Source organism: Mustela erminea, chromosome 4 (genome assembly GCF_009829155.1).
Source record: "Mustela erminea isolate mMusErm1 chromosome 4, mMusErm1.Pri, whole genome shotgun sequence".
Classification (NCBI taxonomy): Eukaryota; Metazoa; Chordata; class Mammalia; order Carnivora; family Mustelidae; genus Mustela; species Mustela erminea.
Window position 1 is genome coordinate 148,682,562 of NC_045617.1, and position 15,998 is coordinate 148,698,559.

A 15,998-nucleotide genomic window follows, 5' to 3' on the forward strand; every position below is an offset into this window, starting at 1 on the left:
ACAATCGTAGGAATTCCTGCAGGTGAGCCGCTCGCTGTCTCGGTGAGCAGATCTGTTTCTGGAGCCCGCAGGCTTCCCTGTGACCTTCGGGGCGGCTGGACGTGACAGGAGCAAGACAATTTTTCTGCGACGACCTGATGCTCCGCTCCTGCCACTGAGCGGCGCAGGAAGGTGCGTCTCCGGAACGATCCGTAAGTCTGTGTTTCTGTCAGCACTCCCAGAAAGCCTTTACTTGGGGCGAAAAAAAAGAGAGAGAGAGAGAGAAGAAAAAGAAAAGAAAACGCACTGAAAATAAAACCTAAAACAAACCTGCTGTGCCTTCGAGCCGGGGCAGAAAAGGAAGAGCTGCCGTTTGGTTCCACTGGGGATCGAACCCAGGACCTTCTGCGTGTAAAGCAGACGTGATAACCACTACACTATGGAACCGCAAGCTGACGAGCGCCTGCTTGGCCCCATATACAAAAGCTTCTGGACAACCACGTCGAAAAAAATTCCTAATTACCCAGTCAAGGGACAGGTGACTCTATTTAAACACGGGGAATATTCAACTGCGTCCCGGGAGCGTCTCCCTGGCGCAGCGGCTGGAAATAGCCAGTAAAGCCATCTGTGAGCGCACGAGAAAAACTTCGGCAAAACCGCGTTCTCGATGCGTGCCCCCTTCGAGCCCTCCCCGACTGCCCCATACTCACCTCTTCTTTCCCAGGCCGCCCACGGCTACCAGCTGCCACGCCCCCCCGGACAGCACACGCCGAGAGCGCAGCACTGTCCCGGGCTCCCTTTATTTGCCACTGGGTCAGAGCTCAGGATATTAATGCATCAGGATGGGACACAAATACGTGTTTTCAACTCTTGGGGTTCAGAGCATGCCACCCCCAAAATATGCGTCTCTGGCATATTGATAATTTTGAGTTAAAGGCACTCAAAAACCAGCAGGTGGAAGAGCGAGCACTCTGGACCTTCCTTTTTCTTCCTGAAAGCGGCGGGTAGAGTACCCCGTGCAAGGAGCCCCTCCCTGTCCCGGGAGGAAGGAAGGCTTCTTATCGCCAGAGCCCTGCCTCCGGGCCCAGAGAAAACTAACCCTTATCTTTCTAGTCACTTGTCCACAGTTAAATGCCCCCACCCCCCCCACCCCCCCCCCCGCGCTTTGTCTTGTCCGGTTTCACCCGATTGGTTCGACCTACTGAGTAGGCAGGGAGCTCTAACTGCTTCTTTGAGCCTTTGTTTATCCTGTGAGGGCCGCCCATCTATGTAAAAATTACTTAATGAAATGTCTGTGTGTTTCTCCTATTAATCTGCTTGATGTCCGTTTAATTTTTAGGCCCAGCCAGAAATGCTAAAAGCGTAGAAGAGAAATTTTACCTCCTTTACACAATCTCTCTCTCTCTCCTCTTTCCTCGGACACCGTATGGGTCTGACCGTCTCCTTCAAACTCTGGGCCCTGTTCTCCGGAGCCTTAGTGAAGAGTGAGGAGCCTTTGGAAAGTCAAGTCACTGGTGAGTACCACTAGGCCCAGGAGGTCATGGGCCACATAACCCTTTTGTGTCACCCAAGGTCTTCTCACTTTACATTTTAGCTTAGGATAAAATTCCAGTAGACTTAGAAATGGATGGACTTGGGCAGTTATGCCAAATCCATGGTGGGCTAAGACCATGGGAGAGCCAATAGTGTACCTATTAAACATGGCCTTGTAGGATTTGTTTCCCAAGCTCTGGTGGTAAGGTGCAGGATTATAGGAGAGAGAAAAATAATCAAATTGTCTCAGTGCAAAACAGAAATTCATAGGTTTTCTGGAACCAAGAGGGGTTTGTAGTTCATACTGAAGACGACAAATTAACAGATGGATTATTTGCCACAAGCAAGGATTGGACTCCTGCAAACTTGAAGTTCAGCACCTTGCCCATTCATCCATCACAGCAACTTACAATCTGTCTTCTCATATCTTTCTTGGAAGAAATGAAATATTTGTTTATAGTTTGGGGAACCTAGAATTCTAGAATTATAGGACCATGAAACATAGGCCCAGGCTTACAAGAATATAAACAAAAAACCAATCTAGGGAAGGTTATCTGATGGGACATTTGTAGAATGTAATTTGGGCAATTGTTTTATTAAAATATATTCTTTACATGTGATGATTTGTATGGGGTATTAGGAAAGAACTGGATTCTCCCTGACCTTGCAGATAGATATTATGATAGGAAAAATGTATGATTTTATTAAATATGTAATTGCATGAAAATGTGAAAAGGCCACCACACAAGCAACCACACATCTTGGAGACCCTTACCAAACCAAAGCTTTGAGAACCAGAAGATAAGTTTTAATAGATTGTCATATAAAAAACAAACATGCTTATCTAGATGGATACTCTAGATATTATCTAGATGGATACTCAATACTAGATCGATCAACATCTCAAATGTGAAAAAGAAAATGTACACAACTTTTGTTTTTTAGAAAGAACATTTTTTAACTTAATAACAGAGAAAGACCCTTTAAGCATAACTATGAAAGTACAAACCCTGGGGTGGAAGAGAGGAATCCTTAACAAAATCAAGGATCTGTCATTAAGTTCCTCCACTGACAAGTCAACAGACCGGTAACACATTAGGAGATAATATTGCAAGACCTAAAATTCACAGTAGCCCAATGACCACGGTACACAATATACCCCCTGTGTATCAATGTGAAAGACAAACCAACCTCAATAAGAACATGGGCTCATTATAAGAAAAGAGTCAATGTCATTAAGATGGAGTGCCAGTAGCGAACAGACACATAAACAGATGCTCAGAGTCTTTAGAAACCATAAATGTGAATTAAAAAAAAAAAACAGTGATGAGACTCATTACACATTTTAGTTTACAAAGTAGAAAACTGAATAGGGTCAAGCTGTGACAAGGCTGTGTGGACAGGGGGAGTGTGGCCTGGAGACTGGGATTAATTAGCCATTCCACTCCTACATCCCAGTGAAATTTGCAAACACAGACATAAAGGGGGTGGGTGAAAAGGTGGTGTTATTTGGAATTGGGGACAGTGGAGGCAACCTGTGAGTGCACCATTGGGACAGAAGAGAGAAAACAGTACCCACCATGGGATTTTATATAGCAGTTAGGAGCCATGACTTAGGTAGACATGGGATAATTTTGATGGCTCTTGAAGTCATAATTTTAAAAGACATAAAAATATATACCATTTATATAAATTTATAATATATGTTCATGCAATGTCAATTTTACAAAACATACATATTGAAACGATGTACAATAAACAGATTAGCTTATATAAAGAGAAGTATGGCAGCAGGACGTGGGAACAAAGGGAACGCATCAATCTTGAGGTGTTAAGGTGTTAAGAAAGGGCAACTAGGTCAGATACAGGGTAGACTGGAAAAGCCAGAGATGTTCCAGAGGAAGGCAGGTTTACAGAGGATCTGTCCCAGGGTAATCTCCCATGTGATTTCTCACCCCAGTTTTCTTCTGGCTTCTCTGTATCCTCCACTCAGTTTTTCTGTCTTGATGAAGACAGACATCAAGTCCGTTTTAACCCAGCAGGTCCACAAACAGAACTAGACTGTGCCTGAAGTTTCCTCCTGTGGAACTCCATGCTGAGCCACACATCTGTGGAGCTCCAAGCTGTCCTTGAGAGAAAGGGCATGACATTGTCTGGTTTGGGCAAGTTGGAAGCAGGGTGGCTGAAAATCTCTGCGTCCACGTGTCCCCATCTCTGCTCACTTTCTTGAGCCAAATTAGATAAAATGGAAGGAAGCATGATAGTCTTGTTCAAATACAATAAACTAGCTCAGAAGGTAGCACTGTAGGTGTGTAACCTGGCGGTAGTGGTTACGTCATTGTTTTGTTGGGGGGGGGTTAGGGTGGATTATTTACACTTGCTTTCTTTACCTCCGTCTAGATTACAAATTGTATAAGGAAAGCACACATTTGTGGACAAAATGAGTGAATTAAAGCAGAAACCAAATTAAAAGGTGCTGCAATATCCAATATTTCCTCTAGATGGCAATAGTCACCATGAAATGGGAATTTAACCCTTTTTTTTAAAAAAAATTTGGAATTTTTAAAACCTTGCATTGAAGAATGCATTTCTTAAATGTTGAAGTTTCTGTTTTAGTAAAATCTCAGAAACACAGCTATCTTCCCTTTGCCACAAAATCAAGTAAATTTCTGACAAACTGCTACATTTCACAGAAGATGGTATAAATATGATATAACTGAACATAAATGCAAAAAGGGGCTCTGTGGCTTAGCTGGTCAAAGCGCCTGTCTAGTAAACAGGAGATCCTGGGTTCGAATCCCAGCGGGGCCTTCTTTGTTTCGTTTTCTATTTTCAACGGTGTCCTTGCCCTGGAATATGTTGGAGAGGCCTTGAAGAATTTATATGGTAGGTAAAGCCTACGTTCAATTGTTATACCAACGGGGGAGAGTCTCTTGCGAGGCAATTGCATCCCATCATGAGGGTTGGGATGAAGGGAAAATGAGTCACATTTCTGTAGGTGGTCAAAGCGATGGCTTTGCTGATGATAGGGAAGTCCAGGTTAGGCCCCGAGCACCAGTTCTCTTGCCGTAGGTGATAGAAAGCAACGTCTCACACTCTGTCTTGGAAGTTCAGTCTCCAGTCTCTGATTCTGTGACGACCAACATTTTCAGCTCAATGACGGAGTCCGGTTGTCAGGGTCAGACCAAGAAGTAATAAGCTAAGGAGTCCGGTTTGAGTCAGATTCATGGTTTATGAGGACAAGTAAGGGAGTGCGTGGGACACTTACACTCTCACCATTCTGGTTTTGGGCAACCCTAAGAGCTGTCATCCTTGTGCATCAGACAAGCCACTGAGTTTGAAGGACAAGACTGGGGCTCAATGACATTTTGAAGAAATAAATCACAAAGGGACTGTCACATACTTGAATCTTCGGTGATATCTTAGTTCATAAGCTAAAACACGTGTGTAGCACTGCCCCACGCACTGGGCTCTTCCATCTTATGTAAAGAGATTTCAAAGGTTATGACTGGAGTTCCTTGAGAATCACTGACTATAACCTGGTCCTGCCCCATGCCTGAAATCCCACCTACACTCCAGAGTAAACTTGGTTTCATCTTCCTTTTATTCCTAGCTGTTCTGCCCCTTCCAACTTCCAAAGGGATGTGAACAGAAAGATGGTGATGAAGGGCGTCAGACAATACCATCCAAATCTGCCACTTTGGTAAACGGATTATTGTGAGCTGAAAGCAAGTGAGAAGAACCAGATTCCCAAAAAGTTCTCTGCCCCACCCCCAACCTGCCTAGAAGCAGGACAGGGGTTTACACAGAGGTCCCTCCTTCCCTGTCTACCTGAAAAGACAAAGGTTAATCCCCAGAGACAACTTCAGAGCCTGTCTTCCTGGAAATGAAATCACGAACTTTACTAACTTTTATCTTTGCCCTTGGCCTGACTCTGCCTTCCTTTGTTCCATCATTTCACCACCAATTTATAGTCGTTGTTAAAGGTGCTACATGACCTGGACTTCTGAGCCACGTGGACAGTTACCTGTCTTTCCTGGGGTGTCTCCCACCTTTACCTGGTAAATGTGTTAACAAATTCAGTTTGTTTTCCTCTTCCTCGTCTTTCCTTACAGGGGTTTCAGCTAAGATCTCAGAAAGGCAGAAGGCAGGCAGATCATCTTTCTTCCCCTATCAGTTACAGGCCTCGTGTAACTTTAATACTGCAGTATTCTCTCTCAGCAGAAACTAAATCCAGGGAAGGTTGAAAATACCATTAGACCTATAGATCATATATTAAAATATTATTCCTGCCCTCTACCTACAAAAAGCTCCATCAGGGAGGAACACATATGCTATCGGTACCTGTCAATCCTTGTCTAAATCATGAAGCGAACAACCAAAAGCCAAATTTGCCTCCATAACACTGCTGGTTGCCTCAAACTCACAACAGATGAAAGGGAGTCTCCTCCATAATTAATACCATTATTAATATATCCCCCAGACCACTACCCCGGCCCCCGCAGTCTGCGTGATGGATAAAAAAGCCGAGTCCTCTCTCTTATGTCTTTGGCCAAACTTAGGAAGAGGAGGAAGGAAGTTAGGAGAAATGACAGAACATATAAGTTTTGCAAGATAATGGATTCAGTAAAGATTTTTTTTCTATAGTGGGCTGACATGAAATATTCCTAGAAAGATAATGACTAAAACAAATTCAAGAAAACAAGACCGGCAGATCAAAATAAACAAAAATGCTGCACACAACAGGAAAAATATATGAAAATAAGTCTGTCTGGCAGTTTATAAGCAGTTGCCTTGGGTTTTAAACAGATTTATAAATCAAATCGTGAAACATGGTTGTTAATGGTTGGTTTGTTTATCTATTTCTGTACATGCTGGAACAGACAGATTATTTCTCTTACATCTCAAGAGTCTCCTGTTCCTGGCTTTTATGCTTTGATGGGCCAGTCCACTCATCTGGGGCAACAGTCAGAATTTTGGTATTCCAAGGCTCCTTTACACTGGAAAGTGTAAAGCTGCTGTTGAAAAGCCCTGTAAACAACGGAATAAACTTAAATCAGAGATTTAAGTACCTAAATTACAAACTTGGAATGCTTCTTCTGTTACAAACAGTTCCAACACAAGTGTTTACAATTGCTACTGATTAACTCATTGGACAATAACAAAGGGGAACACAACCCATGTGGGGGACAGCTTGGTAATAGTATGGAATTAGTTCCAACCTTGTAGATTCCTGAAGCCAGTCCTGAAATACAGTGCCAAAGTGTCCCAGGATGGGGAAGAGCATAACAAAGGACAGAATTTGAAAACCTTATTTATTTATCCTCATTTATAATACCTGAGTTTTAAAAGCCATGAACTGTATTAAAATCTAGGAAAGTTTGCTTCGTTTTGATGTGTCTGTTTTGATGTTTCTTTGGTTTACTGCTTCTTGCCTTCCCCATAATATGACAGGGTCCTTTTTGGTCTTCCCTTCTTGGAGAGCAAATATTCAGTATTTTAGAGATAACCTTTTTTAGTTTATGCTGACTGTGCTGTCTTTAATCATTTGAGACAACAAAGTTCCCTCATATAGGAATGAGCTACAGTTCTTGACAATCATGTTACCTTCCATGCTTATTGTAACTTTGAAACAAGTAGCCAAGTGTTTTCTCCAGTAACCATGATCTGATTCTTCTCCTGAGTGTTCAAATGGCCTGACAACTTTTAATTTTTGTCCTCTCCAAATGAAATCCTAAATGTACAATAAAACTTTCAAGATATCTTTTCCACCTACCACTGTCTTTGAGACTTCCTGGGAGGTACCTAGAAAATCATAAAGATTTCTTCTTTCACCCTGCAAAAAGAGAGATGCTGGAAAGAACCACGGCTATCTGATATGTCACTATAGCTAAGTTGCACAAGAAGACTTGAAAATCAGAAGAAGAAGAAGGAGGGAAGAGAAGAGAAGGAGAAAGGCTTAGTCTTCCCTAAGTCAAATTTGCATGGATAAAATGTTAATATAAATATTGCAGAAGCTTTACATCAAATGGGAAATTCCCGGAGATTCATCATTGCTCTTACTGTCCATGAGATGTTTCTATCAACATATAAATTCCTGGTGTTGTTTGGTTGATAATAGACAACAGGGGTAGAGTGTAATCAGTCATAATCCCAGCAATTTCTTTTATGTAAACTCAGTCGCAACTTTACTTCTTTAATTTGAATCTAGCATCTTCTGGGCTACTGAGTTTTAATTGGGGACTTACATCACTTATTATTCATAAGTCTTTAATGTATAAATATGTAGAACCTACTCCCGACTTACCAAGCCTCTTTGCTTCATACTGTTGACATCGTCCTTTTATATTCCTACTATGTGACTTGTACGTTTGTGGCATAGGATGTCTCAGGAGTAGCATATGTCCGTTTCAAGACTTTTTCTCTGTGGAAATTATGTTTACCCATTTCTATAAATTAAATGCAGTGTTTTCTATCTTCTTTGAAAATATGATAGGTCATTATGTCTACAACTATTTTATCTAGAACTTCTTTTGGATTGGCTTTGTTATGTTGTTTTGCATGTCACAGAAACAACCAGAATTCCTTGTTAGTGGCATTATGGTTGTTATGAATTCTCATCAGCCCTTTCGCCTTGGAAAATCATAAGTAATAAATCAATCACAACATTTAAAATCTTTTGTCATCGCCCTATATAGTTATTTTGTTGGGAAAGGACTTGCGATCAGCTTCATCTCCAACAAAGAGACCATCTCAAAGCTTCTTAGGAAAAGATGACTACACCAGATAGGCTTGCTTACACACTCCTGATGGTGTGGCTTCAACAGCTTTAAGACCATAACCATCCTACTGAGTCTGGATTTCCAGAATTCTGCTCAAGAAGCGTGTGGGTTCATGAAACTGTGGTGGGGAAAGAAAATGACCCCACCAGCAGAAAGATGCTTCCTTATCAATAGAAGAAAGAGAAGACACGTAATGAAGTATTTACCGTACTTACATGTATATAGGGTATCACCAAAGTGATGACAAAAGTATAAACACTGACTCATTGTTTACAGCAAAGCTGAAGAAAGAATATTGACTTCTCTTTATCTCCTTGAGAAGCAAAGGGCTGCACCTTGTGAGTCTCCGGTCAATCTCCTGAGAGCGTCCTGACCTAATTCTGGAGGTACATTCTTATATACCTAGAGGTTGGCTCACAACCTTAGAGATACTCTGCATGGTAAAAATTGAAGACCGGACTTCATCCATAGAGACATTGATCTCTATTCCGAAGCCTGGAGTCAGGACTCAGATTCACTACATATTCAAGAAACACTGCAAGGAAGGAGGTGGGGGGGGGGGGAGTAGAAGAAGGGCACTTTCGCTATATAATCAGAGAAAATAATTTCCATTTACCCTTATAATTGTTAACTCAAGATCTGGGGGAGCAAGAATAACAGAGGACTGACTGAGAGGTGACTGGGATATTGTCTGTTTGTCTGGAATATTGTTGATGCTGTTACAGAGTTCTATCTTCTAGATCTACAAAGAAGCTCTTTCTCTTTCCTCAGTCTATGCTGTGAGTTGTAACAATTTGATAGACTTCACTTTTGTGAGCTAAAACAATTGAAAATATCTTATTGTCTAACAACAGGCTCATTTTTGTTCTCTGTGAGTCCTAGTTTTACCTTTTTTTGAAAATTGCCTTTGAATAAATCTATACATAACTTCTTTTGATCAACAGTGTGTTTTGGCGCTGCTACTTTAGTACTATTGGAAATTCAGAGAATGTGTTTTATTCACATTATAACAGAAAATTAAAGGCGCCCTGTTCCTGCCCTCTCGCCAGCCCTACTTGTATACTTCATGAGTCAGGGGTAAAATGGATTCAAAAGTTCAGCTTCAACTTCTGGCTAGCTGGACCAGTTCAACTGAAAATGGGCTCTGTTTCTATATATATTATATAAGTATGCTGTTTGAGAACTCGATATATGATGATCAACCCATACTTCCAAGATACCTCAAGTGAAAAGAGCACGATGCAAAATAGCGTGTACAATGTGACATTTTGTGTAACTAGAAAGGGAACATTTATATTCATATTTACATCTCCACGCATAAGGACATCAGGGAGCATACGCGTGAAACTCAGAATAGGAGTTACATCTGGGAGACAGTGGTGAGCAGTGACGGGTGAAAAAGGTTCAGGCTGGGGACACACCCATTTAGTTACCTACCACGTGAAGCTATGACCTCATCCAAGAAAAACAAAACCCAGGGGGCTCATCCGGCCGGCAGGAAGGTGTGGCAGGCCCGGTTCCTCGAGGCAGGTGTGCGGCTGAGACGTCCTGGCAGGCTGTCAGCGAGCGGTCACGCTCAGGTTCCAGCGCGTTTCCGCAACCCGTGGCGGAGCTGCCCTTCATCCTCGAGGTCAGCAAAGGCCTGTCGAGTCCTTGCCCAAATCTCTGAGTATAGTAGTTAATATACCATGGAGAAGTAGGTATCCTTTATTAATTTTTAAAATAGGTTTCTCAGCCTTTCACTCTGACCTCGGCACTGCTCTCGACGTGAAGGGCGCAGCACTGAGCACACAGGCGAAGCCCCCGCTTTCTCGGATGCACTGAGCATCTCCCACATCGCCGGCACCGCGCTTGAGACATTGCTCACGTTATTACGTAATCAGTGCGGCTAATGCCACTTTGGTGGTACCCCAGACTCTGAAACAGGAAGAAGAGCAGAGCGCGCTGGCAGCCTGCGAGGCCGTGCGCGGGCCAAGGAACAGCGGGTGGCAGAGGCCCCGGAAGATGCCGGGGGCAGAACGAGGCGGGCGCTGGGACCCGGGGCGGCCCGAGGCTCCCCCGCCCCCACCGCGTCCGCCCCGCGTAGACAGAGACGCCGAACCGCGGGGTTGGGACGGGAGTTCTTAAATGTTCTAACGCGCCGTGCACGGCGCAGAACCAGGCGGCGAGCGGGTACAGTGCCCCGACGCGAGGAGAGAAGGGGCTGCGGCGGCAAGCGCCCCGCCACCCCGGAAACGGCAACGCGGCCCCAGCGCCGCGGGCTCCTCCGGAAGCCTGCGCGGGGTCGCAACAGCTGCGAGCATTCTGTTAACCCCCCTGACGCGTCCCGAAAGGCAGCACCTGTCTGGCCCCCCGGACGCGATTTCTTTTTTCAAAAAAGTGAAATTTCCGAACTCACCGCTCAGCAGCGGCGACTCTGGGCTGTCTGTCGCTGGGAGGGAGGCCGCAGAGTCCACGCGGACGTGGCGGACAGAAAAGGGAAAAGAGTGCGCACATGGCCCGTACGGGGATCGAACCCGCGACCTTGGCGTTATTAGCACCACGCTCTAACCAACTGAGCTAACCGGCCGCCTTAGGGCGGATCCTCTACTTACACATGTTAAAGTCATGCCCGCCCAGCCCCTCCCTCCCCCCCCCCCAAGAGGTTAAGAGAAATGCCCTTTTTTCTATAAAGAAGGAGAAAAGAGGCTTCCCGGCGCCGACAGAGCGGGATGGGCTTCCTCCCGGGAAAACAGACCCCAAACTGACGGCAGCAGCGCTAGAAATCCCTTGCGGGGCTCCCTCTCCTGCACTGGGAGCCGCCCCAACCCGGGCGGGGCCGCCGCCGCGCTGGCTCCACGCTCTTGGGGCCCGTTCAGGGCAGCTCAGCTTCGCCGAGACCCTGGGGACCCAACCCTGCAGCCCCTGCCGCCCGGCCTCCGCGGGTCCGCGCTCGCCCCGGGCTGAATCGCGAGCGGCGCCGGGAATCTGGAGTGGCAGTGCGGCTTGTGGACGCGTGGTGGCGCTCGAGGACAGGGCTGGCTTCGGCGGGGCTCGAGGACTGGGGGGTCTGCCGGCTCCAGAGCGTCTGACCCCTCTCCGTCCCAAATGTACTAAGACGCCCTAAATCCGAGACGAAAGAAGCCGAGACCAAGGCGAGTTTGGAGTTGGGGCCTTTATCTTTTCTCTGCTGGACGCTGCAACCCTCCTATGTCTCGTCTCAGTGCGCTTTGCTGCTTCTGAAGTTCGCTGACCGGTTTTGTACAAACGTGTATCTGAGCAAGATTCGAAAGACACTTTTTCGCTCCTTTTTTTCTTTTGCAGAAAGGAGAACTCTTGTCTTTCGACAAGGCAGATCAACTACTCATTTGCTTATTTTCCATTATGCCACTATAACTTTGGTTTTTAATGTGAAAATAAAAGCTGTGAGATCATGTTCCTTGTATTTAGTGCGTTTCTTGGCGTCGGCACCCTGCGTGTGAACTCACAGCTGTCGGCACTTGCTTTGTCCTCTAGTAAAAATTCAGTAGAAGGTGAACTGAAAAATCAGATTTTTTGTTCTCCGGCCCCTTTTCTCTTTGCACTTTACTGCAGCTCCCTTAGCTTTCCAAACCCTGGGAGAGCTTTCTTGCTGAAGGGCCGGGCTCTTTGGGCTGCTGGGCAACCTCTTTGCTCTCCAGTCTTCGCTTGGCTATTTTTTTTTTTTTCGGCCAGGAGATCCCTCTCCTTCCAGAGAGCCTTGGAGAGATTGCTCTCAGCTCTCAGTGCTGGCTCTTGGCTGTTGAATACAAAATGCCTTGGACCGGCCTTACCCCTGCAGGTGCCTCAATGAATATTTCTCTCCACTTTGTGGCCTTTTCCCTCAGGCCCCTTTTGACTTAGTCTCCTCCGCAGAGACAATCAGCAGTGGTTTGGGCTGCATGGAATTCTCTGCTTGGGTAAGCAGGCCCACCAACAAACCTTAAAAATCTCTTGGAGTTTCTTCCAGTTTCTTCCAGTTGAAGACTCTAATGGGGTTTTCATAGGTTTGTCTTCCTTTGCCCCTCTGCTCCTCTGCTAGGGATAAGGGCAACCAGAGGCCTCTTTTATCCTATGAAGGCCTCCTTGTGGAATTTAGTTTCCTTTGATTCTTTAGTCTGGGTTCAGAAACCTGATATTCTGAAGCCTAGGGGCTTGCTTTAATCAGTAGGTTGAGAGGGACACATTGTTTCAACTTTGCACAACTGAACCAAGCAGTTTCCAGATTTCCAGGCCAAAACTGCTACTGAAACTAGTTCCCTTAAAATATATATGGTAACAGCCTAGCTGCTCTCGGTAAAGAAGCTGTTTGTGGTCTGACTCTGCCAGGTGATCTGCATGTCGGATATCACCACATCGAAATGACACAAGGAACAGTGTAATGTGGGCTTGAACGGAACAGATCTGCATATCAAAGCGAATTTTACCTATAACTGGTCTTGGCTTCAGCACTGCATCAAAGAAAAGAAGAATGTCCTGAGGGCTGCAGGCAGTTCACTGAAATGTTACTGGAAATGGAAACACAAAGTAAAAATATCCTACAGTATCATGGGACAGGAAGAAAAAGCCCATGTCATTAAATATAGGTAATATGTTTAATTTGTCCTATTGTATTTGTTTTCGTTTTGAAAAAATATTACATGTATGTACTTTATGCAGACACAATAACGTAGTCTACAAAACCGAAATATACAATGAGAAGTTTAAGTTTCTGCGTCAGAGGACAGAAACATAAAAATATTGTAATGTTTCCTCACATATATTATTTGTTCAATTAGTCCTGCTGTTAGTTACTCAAGGCTACTTTAACCTGGTCGTATTGTTTCTATTAAATAACAGTATTCAGCAACAGAGCAGCAAATAGAATAATACAATTTCAAGTAAACATCTGTTTTCCATACATATGTGTATAATCATTCTTTTTGCATTTCGTGATTGTTCTGACCTGGTACGGCTGTGTCCTAGGTTGGCCCTCTAAAGACTGGGCGACTCGAGCCCCCTCGGCTCGCCCGCGCTGGGAACGGCCCGGGAGAAGCGCGCGGAGAGCTGCAGGGCGCCCTTCCCACCGCGAGGAGGCGCGGGCTGCCTGTCCCCCAGAGCCCGGGGCAGCGGGGAAAGAAGCCGGGGCAGAAGCAGCTGCGCGCGGAGAGCGGAGCGGCGGGAGGGAAGAGTCCCCCGCTCCAGGGGCCGCGCGAGGGCCGCGGTCCCCCCTGCTGCCGCCCGCGCCCCGGGCCGCGCTCCGAGCCCCCGAGAAGCGCGCGCCCCCTCGGTGCCCCCGCAGCACCTGCTCCCCCGCGCCGGGGTCAGCGCATCGGGGGTGAACATCTGTGCCTGCCAAGAAACAGGGGCTGGCGGCTGGGGTCCCTGCCACTCGGCTTGGGGGCGGGGAGGCCGTGGAGACCCGACCCCAAGACAGTGATCCTCCCCGCGTCCCGCTTCCCTCTCCTTGTCCCCGCTCCTCCCCCGCCGCCCAAGGGCCCGGGACCCGCAGCGCAGGGCTCTCAGGAAAACTCGTTTCTAACAAACAGGAAGGGCGACGACTTGGCATTTCCCGTGGTTTGCAGATACAAGTTCCAATCTCTAGAATCTCTGAAATCAAGTTAAGTGCATTTCAGGAAAAACAAATAAAGCGGCGGCTGTTTCCGCCCGGTTTCGAACCGGGGACCTTTCGCGTGTGAGGCGAACGTGATAACCACTACACTACGGAAACGCTGTGCCGCCGTAGTCGCTTCGGTACCTCTGACCCCGCGCGCGTCACTAAGGCGGTTTGCGTCCACAGGGCCCGGGCGCACTGACTCCAGGCCGGCTCGGGAGATGGTCGTCGTGCTGCGTTTCTCCCCTTCCTTTCTACTCACACAGAAAGAAAAACCTCATAACCGAGCGCAGGCTTCACCCAGGGCCCCAGTTCTTGCACCAGCTTCAGCCATGAAAAGCCCAGGCAGCATCCTGGAGTACTGGGGGCGGGGGGGTGTCAGACCTGTAATGACCTGCAATATAAGGTGTTTTTTGTTTGTTTGTTTTTGTTTTGTTTTTAAGTAAAACTTGACGGAGAGCACTGTATAAGTTTAAGGAGGCAGCGTAATGATTGGACTCATACACAGACCGTCAAATGACAACCCCAACTGGAGACTTTGATCTCAAGACCTCCCCATGCTGTCTACGGGGTGTCTCGGCCTCTGCAATGGGGCCTGATACTCATCTCTTGGTGACAGAAAATGACTCTTTGGAACCGGAATTGAGCGGCTTGAGCTCGGGAGATGGTCAGAAGCCACAGCCTCTTCCTTTGGAGATAATTGACTAGACACAGTCGTGGGGCTTCATCTCACCACCAGGCTCCAGAGACCCATACAGGAGCAAGTGGAGTGTTTAGAGAACACCATTCGCTGGCACAGAATGCAGATGCTGAAACTCAGAGTCTGGAACTAGTCTTCCCTACAGAAGCATGGTTTTTTCATTCTACCGTTTAATTTGCCGGAACTTAGAGCTGGTACAAACAAGAATCAAGACAAGATTGTCACTTCACACTCAAATCTCATGCTCTCTCCATCATAGCTGAATAGGACACGTGACATTAAAGCAAAAAAAAAATTAATATAAGGTATTATGACAACCAAATTGGCAATATTTGGCAACAAAATGTAATGCCGTTACTCTTGATGAGACTCAGACTGAGAAACAGTCTTTCTAAATTTATTGTTAAAAAGTAAGCTGACTCCAATAAAAATGAACTGATTTTAGGTAAAAGATAAATTCTAATCTTGGGGAATGGGTAAGGCTAGGGTAGTGAAACATGAAAGGAGGAAATTGCATACTAATTTAATAATAGGTGAGTCTATATTTTAGTAAGAGATTTTGCTAAAAATTAGAAATATTGCAAACTTTATTTTATGGATGAGATAAGCTTAGAAGAGGGAAACTATCACCTGGCTAAACCATATTTAGGGAAATTATTCTACACGTCCAGATTACAAGCCCCTAGTGCTAACTGGTAGAAGCAGACCTTTGACAGCCTGAAGAGGTTAGTGTCCTCTTGTCTGAGATGTTTGTAATGGCCTCGTTGGTACTTGTCTTGCTAAGCTCAGCTGATTCTCTCCAGGCCCTATCACTACCACCTGTCTCCTTTTTTGAGACTCCGGGGGGTCAAGTACAAAGTGTGACCCATGAGGAGTTGTGGTCCACATCAAAATAATTGCATGATTTCCCCCAATTTATATCGACAGATACCTGGCCAGTGTGAATGGGAATGGATCTTAAGTGGATAGGATCAAGGTAGCAGCACACAAAGTTGCATCAGACCAAGCTCACTGACAGTCTCACTTGGCCGAGGGCCCCAAGTCAATGTTTTAACTCAAGGGCCTGGGAACAGCTCTACATTTTCATTCATTAAAAAAGCATAATTAATAAATGATTAATATATAAACCAACACAATAAAATTGAAACATCAGTTTTTCCTTAGTGTCTGCAGAGCAAACTAGGGGTGTAAGGAGATTGAAATTCTAGGATGAATTTATCATGGGCTTCTCCAGAGGAATGTTCACCAAGGTTGTGAGAAAGAAATTCACAAGGAGAGCCTCAGCATCCCCCAAGTTGTTCTGCCAACTTGTTGTTTTCCTCAAGGCCAGAAGTTACAGGGGGACCTGCTGCCACGAGACTGGGACCACTGAACATAATGGACGTGATGGGATCCTGGGATGAAAGGAGCCAAA

At 45.7% G+C, this 15,998-nt stretch overlaps 1 long non-coding RNA gene and 4 other non-coding genes across 5 annotated transcripts; 1 reads left to right on the forward strand and 4 right to left on the reverse strand.

Annotated features, from left to right (window-relative positions):
- Nucleotides 1-353: 353 nt before the first annotated feature.
- TRNAV-UAC lies at nucleotides 354-426 on the reverse strand. Its single transcript has one exon. It is a non-coding gene; the product is annotated as a tRNA-Val (tRNA).
- Nucleotides 427-4,062: 3,636 nt separating this feature from the next.
- LOC116587679 lies at nucleotides 4,063-10,891 on the reverse strand. Its single transcript, XR_004284558.1, has 2 exons — nucleotides 10,693-10,891; nucleotides 4,063-9,946 (listed from the first exon to the last, which is right to left on the reverse strand). It is a non-coding gene; the product is annotated as an uncharacterized LOC116587679 (long non-coding RNA).
- TRNAT-AGU lies at nucleotides 4,250-4,323 on the forward strand. The gene has a single exon. It is a non-coding gene; the product is annotated as a tRNA-Thr (tRNA).
- On the reverse strand, nucleotides 10,790-10,863 carry TRNAI-AAU. Its single transcript has one exon. It is a non-coding gene; the product is annotated as a tRNA-Ile (tRNA).
- Nucleotides 10,892-13,928: 3,037 nt separating the features above from the next.
- On the reverse strand, nucleotides 13,929-14,001 carry TRNAV-CAC. The gene has a single exon. It is a non-coding gene; the product is annotated as a tRNA-Val (tRNA).
- Between the last annotated feature and the right edge of the window lie 1,997 nt (nucleotides 14,002-15,998).